The sequence below is a fragment of the Dermacentor variabilis genome, chromosome 10 (genome assembly GCF_050947875.1).
Source record: "Dermacentor variabilis isolate Ectoservices chromosome 10, ASM5094787v1, whole genome shotgun sequence".
In the NCBI taxonomy this organism is placed as follows: Eukaryota; Metazoa; Arthropoda; class Arachnida; order Ixodida; family Ixodidae; genus Dermacentor; species Dermacentor variabilis.
Window position 1 is genome coordinate 111,002,233 of NC_134577.1, and position 12,456 is coordinate 111,014,688.

Sequence of the window (12,456 nt, forward strand, 5' to 3'; positions counted from 1 at the left end):
ATGAAGATACGCGTCTTATGGTAGAGGCATCGCATATCTATAATGGTGGAAGTTCGTGCGTGAGTCAGCCTTTGATTACTTTACATAAGGAAGAATTTAAGTGCCTTAACAGTTATCTCTCCCGTAGACCAGCGCATGTATCCGACTGACACGTGGTGATACCATTCCAGAGCTTGCGCAGATGAGTTTTGTCTCTTCTTTCTTTTTTCGCCTCAGTGCTCCCTTCAGTTGATAGTCGGCATTCATGCTGTCCATTTCTCTACTCTTGTGTCCTGTCTGCTTGCCTCACCTCTTTTCCGCGTAATAAGTGGCCCAAGGGTTGGCACCGGAGACTTTTGCGTCAAATGACAGTGCAAGTGAGTGAGTGACTATAGGCGAGTGTGATCACTTCAAGCAGCTCTTCCTGTCCAATGCCTTTATTCACTAATGTATTAGCTACCGTGTTTTTTACTTGGAGTTTACTGATAACTATATTTGCTGCTTTAGACCCGTATCTGAATTTGTTTCATATCTAGATACTAGCCAACTAAGACGGTGAGAATTGTTTGAATTTCGCGCAATTTTGAATTTTACGACCTTAAGCTCCGGTTAACCTACTATATAGATAACAGGCTCAATTTCACAAGTGAGTTGAAAGCCCCGCTTCGTTTAACATACTAAACAGAATGCAACTATTGGTTCAAAAAATGCATTGCCATTTGACAGTGTAATTTTTTCGCATTGAATATGGCTTGAGTCACAGGTTGTTCATGGTGGTTATTTCCCATGGGGTACTACGCAGATACGTTTCGTAGTATACAAGCAATATCTTCGTAAAAAAAGAGACAGCTTTCTTGTTGCTTTGGTCAGGTGGATAACAAAGCCATTTCTCTGGAAATTAAGAAATTTACACAGGTGTGAGATTCAGCGATAGGTCGTCACAAAGCAGACAGATAGAAAATGTGGCTTACTGCTGGGTCATAACGAAGAGAAATTGAGACCTTAAAAATAACACTATTTCACAGCAAAGACATTAAAGAACAACACAGACTGCGTTCTTTATCCTCCGAGAAGTGTCTTGCTTATTGGTGATCTGTTATATACACCATTCCTTAAAATGAAATTGAGGGGAGCTGTGCGTTGAAACTGCATGGTGGTTGTAAAGAATGCTGTATGGGAGGGCGTTGGATAAGTTTTGACTACATGGGGGTTCTTGCTATGTACTTGCATAAATTCAAGTACGTTAGTATTTTTGATTTCCAGCTTTACTAAAGTGCAGCTGCTTGTACGGCCGCCCATTAGCTGGCGTTAACTAAGCATCACACTGCATTAGCGAATCAGAAACCAGGGCGGGTACATACGCCATTTCTTACCAAGAGGTTGATAAAAGGGGTGACTGGCGGAGTTCCGGTACCAATTACTGGCATAGTCCTCACCCTCGGGGGCCATTGCTGCCAGGTGCGAACTGTTCATGGATGCGAAGTGCTGCCACAGCTTCTCAATTGGGCTTACGAAAAGGACATCGGCGTCCACGTAAATCACAGCGTCCACGTCCGGCAGCAAGCTCTGTCAGCAGTTTACATGGTACAGCATAATACAAACAAAGGTGCACTCCTAGCAGCTGCGTTCAAATTTGTTCATAATTGGCACATGCGTTACCTGACACCAGGCGTAAGTTTAGGTAAGGCATTTGACGAATGAAGTGATATGTGTCTGTTCCAGTTGAATTTTTCTACCTTCTGCACGGTTTATATTATTGGCACAAAATCAAGGAAAATTCATCAAGTCCGATGAAGGTGGAGTTGAAATTCATAGATTGTGAAGCCAGCTTTTCTAAAAAAACCTTGCAAAATCACATATCTGGTCTGGAATTCTCCGACATAAGGTGGCCTGACAGCCCACAGAACTATATGACTGAGCTAGTTTGGATACTGTGTTGTCACAGTAGCCACTGGATACTGTCACTGGATACTGTTGTCGAATCAACGCTGTTTTTTATGAAGGTGGGGAATTCGAATTCACCTCTCCCTGTAAAGTACATATACAGGCTTGGCGTGGCGCGTGGCACCGGCAAAAACACCGAGAGCAAGTGCGCCGATACTTATCCAGGTGGAACTAAATTCAGAAGACCCACTAAGCTTCAACAATACGCCCCCTCACCAAAACAGGAATTGGCCTCCCTGGTGCAGTATTCTGCCACTGCCTTCCAAAGGACTCATTCGATTACCCAATGGCCTTTACTCCCCAGCAACTGCGCAGCTCCTGACCAAGGCAGTGGACAAGCCTGTAAAGCAGCAGAGGGCGCTAAGAATCTCTGGAACCAGGCAGGCCGCCAATGGAAACTTACCCTTGCAAAGTTTAAGAGCCGAACTTTCGCGATTGAAGCTAGCCTAGCAGGAATCATTGAACTATCAGGCATTGTTTTATTTATCATTGGCCTTAGTGTGGTTAGAGGAACTGGTGAGGCTTGTACCGTGCTCACCAATGTTCACGTCCTCTGCTATAGAGGACTTCCAGAGAAGAAGCAGCATATAGTAATTTTACTAATCAATAAGGACATAACGGGTAACACTGACGAATCCTACAGCATTTATGAGGAGGTAGCCGTAGTCGTAGTAAAGCTGAATAGGAGGCATAGAAAAAGCTAACGCAAACCTATGCTCCAACCTCCAGTCAAGATGATAAAGAAATAGAACAGTTTATTTGAATTATCCATTCGAAAAGTGCAAACTCAGTATACTGTACTCATGGGCGACTTCATTACAAAAGCGGGCAAATCACGCTGGTGAACAAGGAATTGGCAACTATGGCGTGGATTCTAGGAACACTCGAGGAGAGATGGTAGAGTCTCCGGAAAGAAATAAACTGCGAGTGATGAACACCTTCTTTAGGAAACGTTCGAACAAAAGTACACTTGGAAATGTCGTAATGGTGAAAAATAAAATGAACTTGTTTTACAGTTTCTGCTAAACTTAGCATAGTGCAGGATGTAAAATTTTTAGGTAGGGTAAAGTGTAGTGATCACAGGTTAGCGAGGGCTAGGATTCACCACAATACGAAAAGGGAGGGGGTAAAATTGGTCAAGAAGAAACACGCGAACCTAGAAGCGCTAAGGGTAAAAGCAGACACATTCAAATTGGCGCTTTCAAACATATAGGCAGCGTTAGAACGCAGAGATGAAGATGACAGAGGCAATGAGTTAAAACGTGACTATGGTTGCTTTAGAAGCAGCAGTTGAAGTGCTAGGTGAGGCAGCAAGATAAACAGTAGGTACGCTCTCCGAAGTAACAAAGGACATAAAGAAACGACAAAGGATGCAAGTATCCGACCCGACAGATCATATAGAATTAACAGAACTGTAAAAATTAATTACCATGAAAAAATACGGAATATTTGAAATTATAACGTGCCAGGGACTGAGGAAGGAGGAAAAATGGACGAAGCCTGCAATAAGTGACAACGAAACTCGGCATCGGATAAACAAAGAGGTATGCATTGAAAGATTTGCTGGGTAATCAGCGATCTCAAACATACAGTAAAAGCAGCGGGAGAATTCTATACTGATATGTACAGCACCCGAAATAGTATTGAACAGATTACAGAGGCTCCTCCTATACAACGCAATGAAGCTCGAAGGCCTTGCAAGACATGAAACTGGGAAAAGTGGCAGAAGAAGATGGACTACCAGTCGTTTTAATGAAACACTGAGGAGACATATTTGTTGAAAAACTAGCGGCTCTTTGTGAGAACTGTCTACCGTCTTCACAGATCTCTGAGAACCTAATCCCCAAAAAGGGAGATGTTGCAGAATTTAAAAATTATCGGCCCATTAGCTTACTTCCAGTATTATATAAAATATTCGCCAATATAACCTCCGATAGAACAAGGGCAACACTGGAGTTTAGTCAACCAAGGGGACAAATAGGTTTCACAAGAGATAATCTACAATGGATCACATCATTGTTATCAATCAGGTAATCGAGAAATCTGCAGAGTACAATCAGCCTCTCCATGTGGCTTTGAGAGATTACGTGAAGTCATTTGATTCAGTGGAGATATCAGCAGTCATAGAGGCATAAAGTAATCAAGGAAATACCTCACGCTTATGGAAATATCTTGGAAAGTATCAACAGAGATTCCACCGCTACCTTCATTCTAAACAGGAAAAGTTGGAAGACACCTATAAAGAAAGGGGTCTGAAAAGGAGACACAATCTCTCCAATGCTTTGCACTGAGTGCTTGGAAGAAGTATTCAAGCTACTAAACACCGAAGGCTTCGGAGTGAGGATCAACGGTGGATATCTAGGCAGCCTTCGGCTGTAGACGACAGTGTCCTGTTCAGCAACACTGCGTACGAGTTGCAACAAATTCTGAGAGCCTTAACAAAGAGAGTGTAAGAGTAGGGTTGAAGATTAATATCAAGGTAACAAGAGTTCAAGATCTCCAGCGAGCCTTTAGAGTCTGTGAGGGAGTACATTTATTAGACCAATTACTTGCAGGGGACCCTGATCGTGAGAAGGAAATTTACAGAATATAAATGGGTTGGAGCGCATTCGGCAGACATTGTCACACCCTTACTGGAAGCTTACCATTATCATTAAAACAAAGATGTACAATCAATGCATTATACTGGTGCAGACATATGGTGCAGGAACTTGGAAACAGAGAAAGAAGCCCTAAAATAAGTTAAGGACCGCGGAAAGAGCGATGAAACGAAGAATGTCAGGTCTAACGTGAAGAGGCAGGAAGTGCGCAGTGTTGATCAGAGAGCTAACAGGGATATCCGATATTCTAATTCACCTTAAGAGAAAGAGATGGACCTGTGCTCGTCATGTAATGCGCAGGTTGGATTACCGATGGAGAATTAGGGTTACAGAATTGGTGCCATGAGAAGCATAGTCGAGGATGACACAAAATTAAATGGGGTGATCAAATTAAAAAATTCGCAGGCGCTAGCTTGAAACGGCTGGCGCAAGACAGGCGCAATTGGAGATTGTAGGGAGAGACATTCCTCCTACAATGGACATAAAATAGGCTGACGATGATGACGAGGTTGATAAGCAGGTGCCATTTTTAGTTACCATTCTTTGAGACGTGTCCTCCTACTCCATAATGCTTGTGGTGATAACAATATGGCTGTGCTCTTCTGATTCTTGGGTGGAAAAGCAGTGCAAAAATAAATACGGACGACGGAGGAAGACAGGATGAACGCTGACTGCCTACTGCAAGGGTTAATTATGGGCCAGAATAATATCGCTGAAGATGGGAGCTATGCGCGAGGCAATGCACAAATGAAATACATGAAAAGTGTGTGCATTGGCTCACGCATTGCATCCATTTTGAGCGATCTTATTCTGGCCCATTTCTATGGATCCTTCAATGAAACTCGAGCCCATTGGGTGGGTCAGGATCTTCAAATGTTTAGACCACATGATAATGGTGTACCGCGCTCAGCCTGAGGAAGGTCCTAACCAAGTTGAGCAAATTTCCTGATGGTTCTATTCCTATTTTCCAGGCCTCACCTTTAGCCGACAGCTAGCCGCCGATGGCATAAGCTTTATAGACTTAGAGCTGCACGTCAACCGAAGCCATGCAGGCTGGACCTATACGCAATGCTTGAAGGAACTCCTTTTACCCTTTTCGACAAATCACTCGAATCTCGTGAAACGAACCCAGAAACCACGTTCGGTAAGCCGTCGTCAAATACAAGGTTGTGGTACTTACTTATGTGTAGTGTTTCCCATTGTGTCAAGAATGTTGCGGGACGTGCGCGAGTGCGCGTTGTGTTTTTGGCTCCCCCAAAAAGTGGGCTATCTCTCAGCAAAAATGTTAATGCTAGGAATACCGCCAACAGGGGCTGTGTCAAAAGCACATCACCTGCTATGTACCGTGCAGAGTTAGACAGTGTACGAAATCCCGACATCGTGTGGCCGATCATATACAGTACAATCGGGCCGCTGCCAAAACGACCGCCTGCGAGAGCGCGGTAATAATATGAAGAAAAAAGTGGGAGTAATCTGCCTATCTACTGTGCAACGTGTGGTTGCCATCTGATCTTTCAAGAAATACGGGTTTTTCGCTTGTATGGTAACCAAACAGTGCGTAAGATATTTGAAGTATTTGCCACGATGCGTAAATCTGATGCCTGCGTCAGTGCTCTTTTCATTGCCATAGCTCACAAAAAAATTATGTATCTCCTTCACTAATCAGCTTTCATCATTATTGTCTACTTTTTATCACTTGACGCCATGCACGGATAAAGTGCATGATAGCAAACCTCCCCCTTCTTTTTCATATGTATATTGGTGTATGCGCTCTATCAACCCTAGTATTACGCAGTCAGTGCTTATCCTGTGTTCGTCCATTGTCTGTGTTAATTGTTGCGCTATTTTTCATCGTTGGACTCGCACCAATTATCTGGCATTCATGCCCTCCTAAGCCAATTCCAGATTCAGTTATAGACAGTCTTGCGAATGTAATACTGAACTTCACTGGGGCACTAATAAAATCAAGCACGCAACAAACAGGGTAGATTGGCCCCTCACTCACAGAAAGAAATAGGCGCTGAGATGAACAAGGTTTGAAGAGGCCACGCCACTTTTCGGAATCAGGCTCGGGGAACTTCACTCCTGACACTTTGTAATGAACACGCTTTAGCACGGTCTCAGGCCACAGTGAGATCTGGTGAGACGAAGTAATGCGGTAAAGAAACAACACAATTTGTATTCAAGCGAAACTAATAAAGAATGAAGGCTTCTTGCGTTAGAATATAACTGGAACATTAGCGAGAAGAGGTCTGGGGCGGTATAATGTAGTGAGTTGATTTTATTGATTTTAATTTACACAAACACACGTAGAGAAATGGTAAATGGAGGTGGAGGAGGGAAAAAAGCCGCACGGACGCGGCTTGAGGTAACCTCACCCCCAGATTCTTGCTCTCAATTCTAAGCCACACTCTATTCCCCTCGAGTCTACGCAGTTCTATGCAAAAATGAGGGACCGCAGTTCAAGGAGTCGTAAGGACCCTTGAATGTGTTTTTCCAAATTCAATGGTTTTCAAGGGTTTCAAGAAGGTATTCAAACCATGTTACGTTTAGACACAAGGTACAAAAGGCAATGCCGTGAAAATGGATCCGAAGTCCTCACACTATGGTGTGCATCATAATCAGATCAATGTTCTAGCCTGTAAAAAAACAAAATTTACTTTGAGCAAGAAGCCGTCTCTATGCGTTCTTTCTTGTATCATACATTCGGATAACACTATTGTTCCTGTAATCATGCCCAACATAGCCGGTCAGTCAGACGTTGCATATGTAAGAATTTAAATAGCTTAGAGATCTATCTCGCCACAGACAACTAGATCCGTCGACGCGAATTCAACGGTTTTACCGGTAATTTCAATTTCCTATGAAAATTCTGATTTTGATTTGGATTTTGAGTTAGTTGGCACTGTACTTTTCTGAATGTGATGCAGTCGGAGAGTGACAAAAGATAAAGGGGCTCACCATCTGTTGCAAAGCCTCTCTGTTCTTCTCGTCGGCGAAAAGCAGCAGCTCCAACGGCATTGACGTGAAAGCGACAGCCGACTTGATGTTGGCTAGAGTCAAGTTGAGCACGCTGTTGCACGTCATCACAACCAACTTGACACGATCTCTGTGCATTGCAGCAGTAACAAAATCAGCGAACATACTCCTTGGGGTAGTAACTTTTTGCTCAAGAATTTCTGAGCGCAGCTAATATAACATCAGCTAAATAGTCACAAACTGAATCATAGGGGCACCGTAAGTTTTATCTAGAAGCAGAATTTATGGACACGGCGACAATCCTCCAGCAAGAGTGCTTCAGGGCGGTGGTATAGCCAAGCGGTGACACACCGGGCAGGCTCCCGCCCCACTATGCCTTCCCCCGAAGCTTGTTTACATGGTGTCCGCAATCCCGCCCCTTTGTACCCTCAGCCCCTCCCCCTCTCTGAAAAGCGTTTTAGCTATGCCACTTCGCACTTGAAAAACACAACAGGAAATTTCAGCATGTCGTATTTTGGGACATTCTTTCTGTTCTCTGTCATTCTGTTGTCTGTAGTGTGACGTCCTGTAGTCGAAAGTTCTGTAGTTCTTGATCAATATTTAATTAAAAATTGACAGAGACATCTTTAAGGCTATGTAAATTTGTAAGGAGAAAAAAGAATAAAAGTAAAAAAAAATCCTCGCCGGGGATTCCTCGCTGAGGGTCCCGTGCCCAACATCTCACCACTGCACTACGTGGAACATGTGTGCAAGTGTACATTTTAGCTACGTCAACAGTAAGAATCTCTGTCTGTGTTGATGCTTATACTTGCATTTCAATAGCCAATATGGGCTTTCACTCCACCGCGTCAACTGCCGCATCTCTAGAACAGTAAAAGTGTTCTTACCAACGACAGGTGCATCGTGTAATGCTAGAATATCGATTTTGCTGTACGATATCCATATTAAATAAGAAATTCAGAAGTAGACAACGGTGACCGGGGACACTGTTAGGGTTCTTACGGCTAGATTCTACAGTTGTCTCTCGCTCTTTACACTTTTGAGCGCGTATGTAATTCATGCGTTCAATGCAAAAGAGCTACGTGAACGTTCGTAGATGAGTGTTCATTCTGGCTGCATACTGGCTTCTCACGGCAGCGCTGTACCAGAATAATGAGACCCGAGCGAGACATCCTTTCACGCATCTTTGTGGAAACCAAAACTTCTTTTTCGCTTCGCAAAAGCTTATGCAATATTTCTGGGAAATTAACTAATGTGTCAGTACAACGGCACATGTAAGTTCACAAGCCTGTGTGCCACATCTTACCAAATAAAACAAAACGGATACGCAGCCATTCCCGCAGATGGTATGATATTGATCAGCGGCCGATTTTGAGGAGGCCCGTAGGATGTTGCTGATGTCTCGTCGTCACGGCACAATTATAACAATTGGCCACGTCGACTTTAATACCGGTCCCGGTGCTCTCAGCATTGCCGGCTTCAGCAAAGCACGATTGTATACCGCGCAAGAGGTGGTGTACACTACCCGCCGTGGTTGCTCAGTGGCTATGGTGTTGGGCTGCTGAGCACGAGGTCGCGGGATCGAATCCCGGCCACGGCGGCCTCATTTCGATGGGGGCGAAATGCGAAAACACCCGTGTGCTTAGATTTAGGTGCACGTTAAAGAACCCCAGGTGGTCAAAATTTCCGGAGTCCTCCACTACGGCGTGCCTCATAATCAGAAAGTGGTTTTGGCACGTAAAACCCCAAATATTATTATTATTATTAGGTGGTGTACAGTGTACACCACCTATGCGAGACTGACATAATTTTAAAGCTTCGCGACTGCCGATCTGATCTGCCTGATCAGGTTTCACTCCAGGGATACAAAGCTCTTGCTCTCCGTGGGGATGGCAGGGGAATCTGCACATTAGTCAGCAGCAAGTTCACTGTCGTCGCACACGATCTAGGGGTCCGGCCTAGCAAGACGGAGACCTCCCTAGTAGAAGTCATCCCAAGCCAATCCAATATCTCTAGCATTTTTATACTTAACGTATATAGCAGCCCGAGCGATCACAGACAACGTTTCAAAACCATCATCACTAGGGCAACAAAACTCGCCGGAAACTCCCCCCTGGTTGTGGTCGGCGATTTCAACGCCCCCTATTACGCGTGGAACTACACGCACGACACGGTCAAGGGCAGAAGCCTGTGGCAGGAGGCGGGAGATGCGGGACTCTCTCTATTGACGGACCCAGCCTTTCCCACCAGACGGGGCACCTGCTCGACCAGGGACTCTGTCCCGGATCTCGCCTTCGTTAAAAACGCTGGCTCAGCCATGTGGTCGAATCTGCTCATAGACCTCGGTAGTGATCACTACATCACGGTCACCAGCTTACAAGTGGAGCAGAAAAGAAAGAAGGCGTTCTCGGTGCCTGACTGGGACAAATTCCGTGAGGTTCGCAAGGCCCGCGCCGCCCGTGGAGAAAAGCCGGAGAGTCTCGTCCAGTGGTGCGCACTAATTCTGCAAGATGTCTGCTCCACCACCAAAACCATAGAGACGGATCTACAGAGAGACAAAATGAATAGCAGGCTAGCACACCTTCTCGAGGCTAAGCAATCACTTCTCGAGAGGTGGAAAAGCCAACGCTTGAATCGCAAGCTCAGAAAAAAGATAGCCGAGATCAACAAGCAGATCGACGAGCACTGCCAAGCCCTGTCTTGGCAGCAATGGGAAGAAATTCGCAATTCAATCGACGGGCAGATGCGCACGGGAGTGGAATCTTCTCAAACACTTGCTCGACGACTCCGGCACCAAGTCAAACCAGCGAACTGTCCTCGCTAAAGCGCTCCACGTAGCCAAGAAGTCGTCTTCGGAAAAGGACATGCTGGAGATGTTGGCTAAGAAGTACCTGCCGCTCAAAACTGCGGCCGATGAGGCGGCATACCCAGTATACAAAGGGAAGCCGAACTCCGCACTGGGCGAGCCTTTCAAAATCAGTGAAATCCGCCGCGCCCTACACGACCTCAGTGGTAGGTCAGCACCCGGCCCGAATCACATTAACAACAAGGCTCTCAGAAACCTAGAGGACGCATCGATCGAGTTTCTTACAGATGAGATAAATCGGATTTGGGAGCAGGGAATTGTACAGTCAGCGGCAAACCTTTGTCCTAGACTGAACGTTTGCTTCATTTTGGCAGGCTCTGCAAGCTGTGGGACAGTATCAGCTGGAAAACCGCTCGTATCTTCAACGGCTGTCATCTTCGCAACTGTTCCTGGCGACTGATCTACGCATGCGGATCTCGGGGAAGCTGCAGTTTCGACGTAGCAAGCCACCCTTGACTGATTGGCTCTGGACCTGCCAATAATGTCCCCCTGGCGTCGATCACCGATTATTTAAAGGCCGTCAACTTCGTGGATCGTTGCAGTCAGCGGCAAACCTTTGTCCTAGACTGAACGTTTGCTTCATTTTGGCAGGCTCTGCAAGCTGTGGGACAGCATCAGCTGGAAAACCGCTCGTATCTTCAACGGCTGTCATCTTCGCAACTGTTCCTGGCGACTGATCTACGCATGCGGATCTCGGGGAAGCTGCAGTTTCGACGTAGCAAGCCATCCTTGACTGATTGGCTCTGGACCTGCCAATAATGTCCCCCTGGCGTCGATCACCGATTATTTAAAGGCCGTCAACTTCGTGGATCGTTGCAGTCAGCGGCAAACCTTTGTCCTAGACTGAACGTTTGCTTCATTTTGGCAGGTGAGTGTTGATTACACCTGTTGTAATTCATCACTTTTTGGGTTCTGCCGCTGACTGCATCATGTCTTCTTTGTGTACTTCTTGCTCAAAAGCCATACCGAAAGATGGTAGATTTATGAGTTGTTCTACCTGTGAGGGCGAATTCCACCTGGGGAAAAACTGCTCGTCCGTTTCTGATAACGCCTACAAAAAGATGAGTACAGTAACACGCGAAACGTGGAAGTGTCATTCATGCAAGGTTGATTCGGTTAAGCAACCAGACGAAGTATCCAACCCAGGTGAAGGTTCATTCTCACAGCAACTGTCTGCTCTGAATATGAAACTAGATTCTTTGACTACAACTGTTTCAACATTGATGGTGAAAATTGAGGAACTGTTGTTGGTCAGGGAAGCTAGTGAAAAGGTTGCTTCGGCAGTCGATGACATACGCTCCGCTATCGATTTCCTTTCGTCAAAGTACGACTCGGTGCTTGCTACAGTGGCCGCTAATCAGAATGAGCTTGCAGACCTTCGATCACAAGTTCAATCGCTTGCTTCAACAGCAGTTTCCCAGACACAGGTGATTGACAGGATGAGTGGGGAAATTAATGACCTCGAACAATACAGCAGAAGATGTAACTTCGAGATTCACGGCCTTCCTGTCAAATCTGATGAAAACTTACTCTTTCTTAAGTACTTTGGCAGGCCAGCTAAACATAACCGATTTTGAACAAGCAGATATCTCGGCAGTGCATCGGCTGCCATCCAGAGGAGACTATATTCCACCGATTCTAGTGCAAACTCGCTCAGTTTCTGTTAAGCAGAAATGGCTCTGGGCCCGGAAGGGCCTTCGTGATTTGGTGCATGACGATGAGTCTCCTCGGCTGTTTTTCAACGATAACCTATCTCGGGCTAATCGCGAGTTGTTCCGTCTAGCAAGGTCACGTGGCAAAGAAGAGGGTTTTCAGTTCGTCTGGACCAAAAATGGGAAGGTCCTTGCAAAACAGTCCGAAGGCGCACCTCTCATTCGTATCAACAAGCTTTCGGATCTTGAAAAACTAACATAAGCATGTCTGACATTGGTTTCGTGAAGTGTTCCGATTTTTCTGAAGCCCAGAAGTTCTTTCAGCATCACATAGGCAATTCATTTCAGTTTACTCACGTTAATATTCGCAGTATACGGAAGCATTGGGACCATTTTCGTGCGCTGATTAATCCTTTTTATTCAACTTATGACGTTG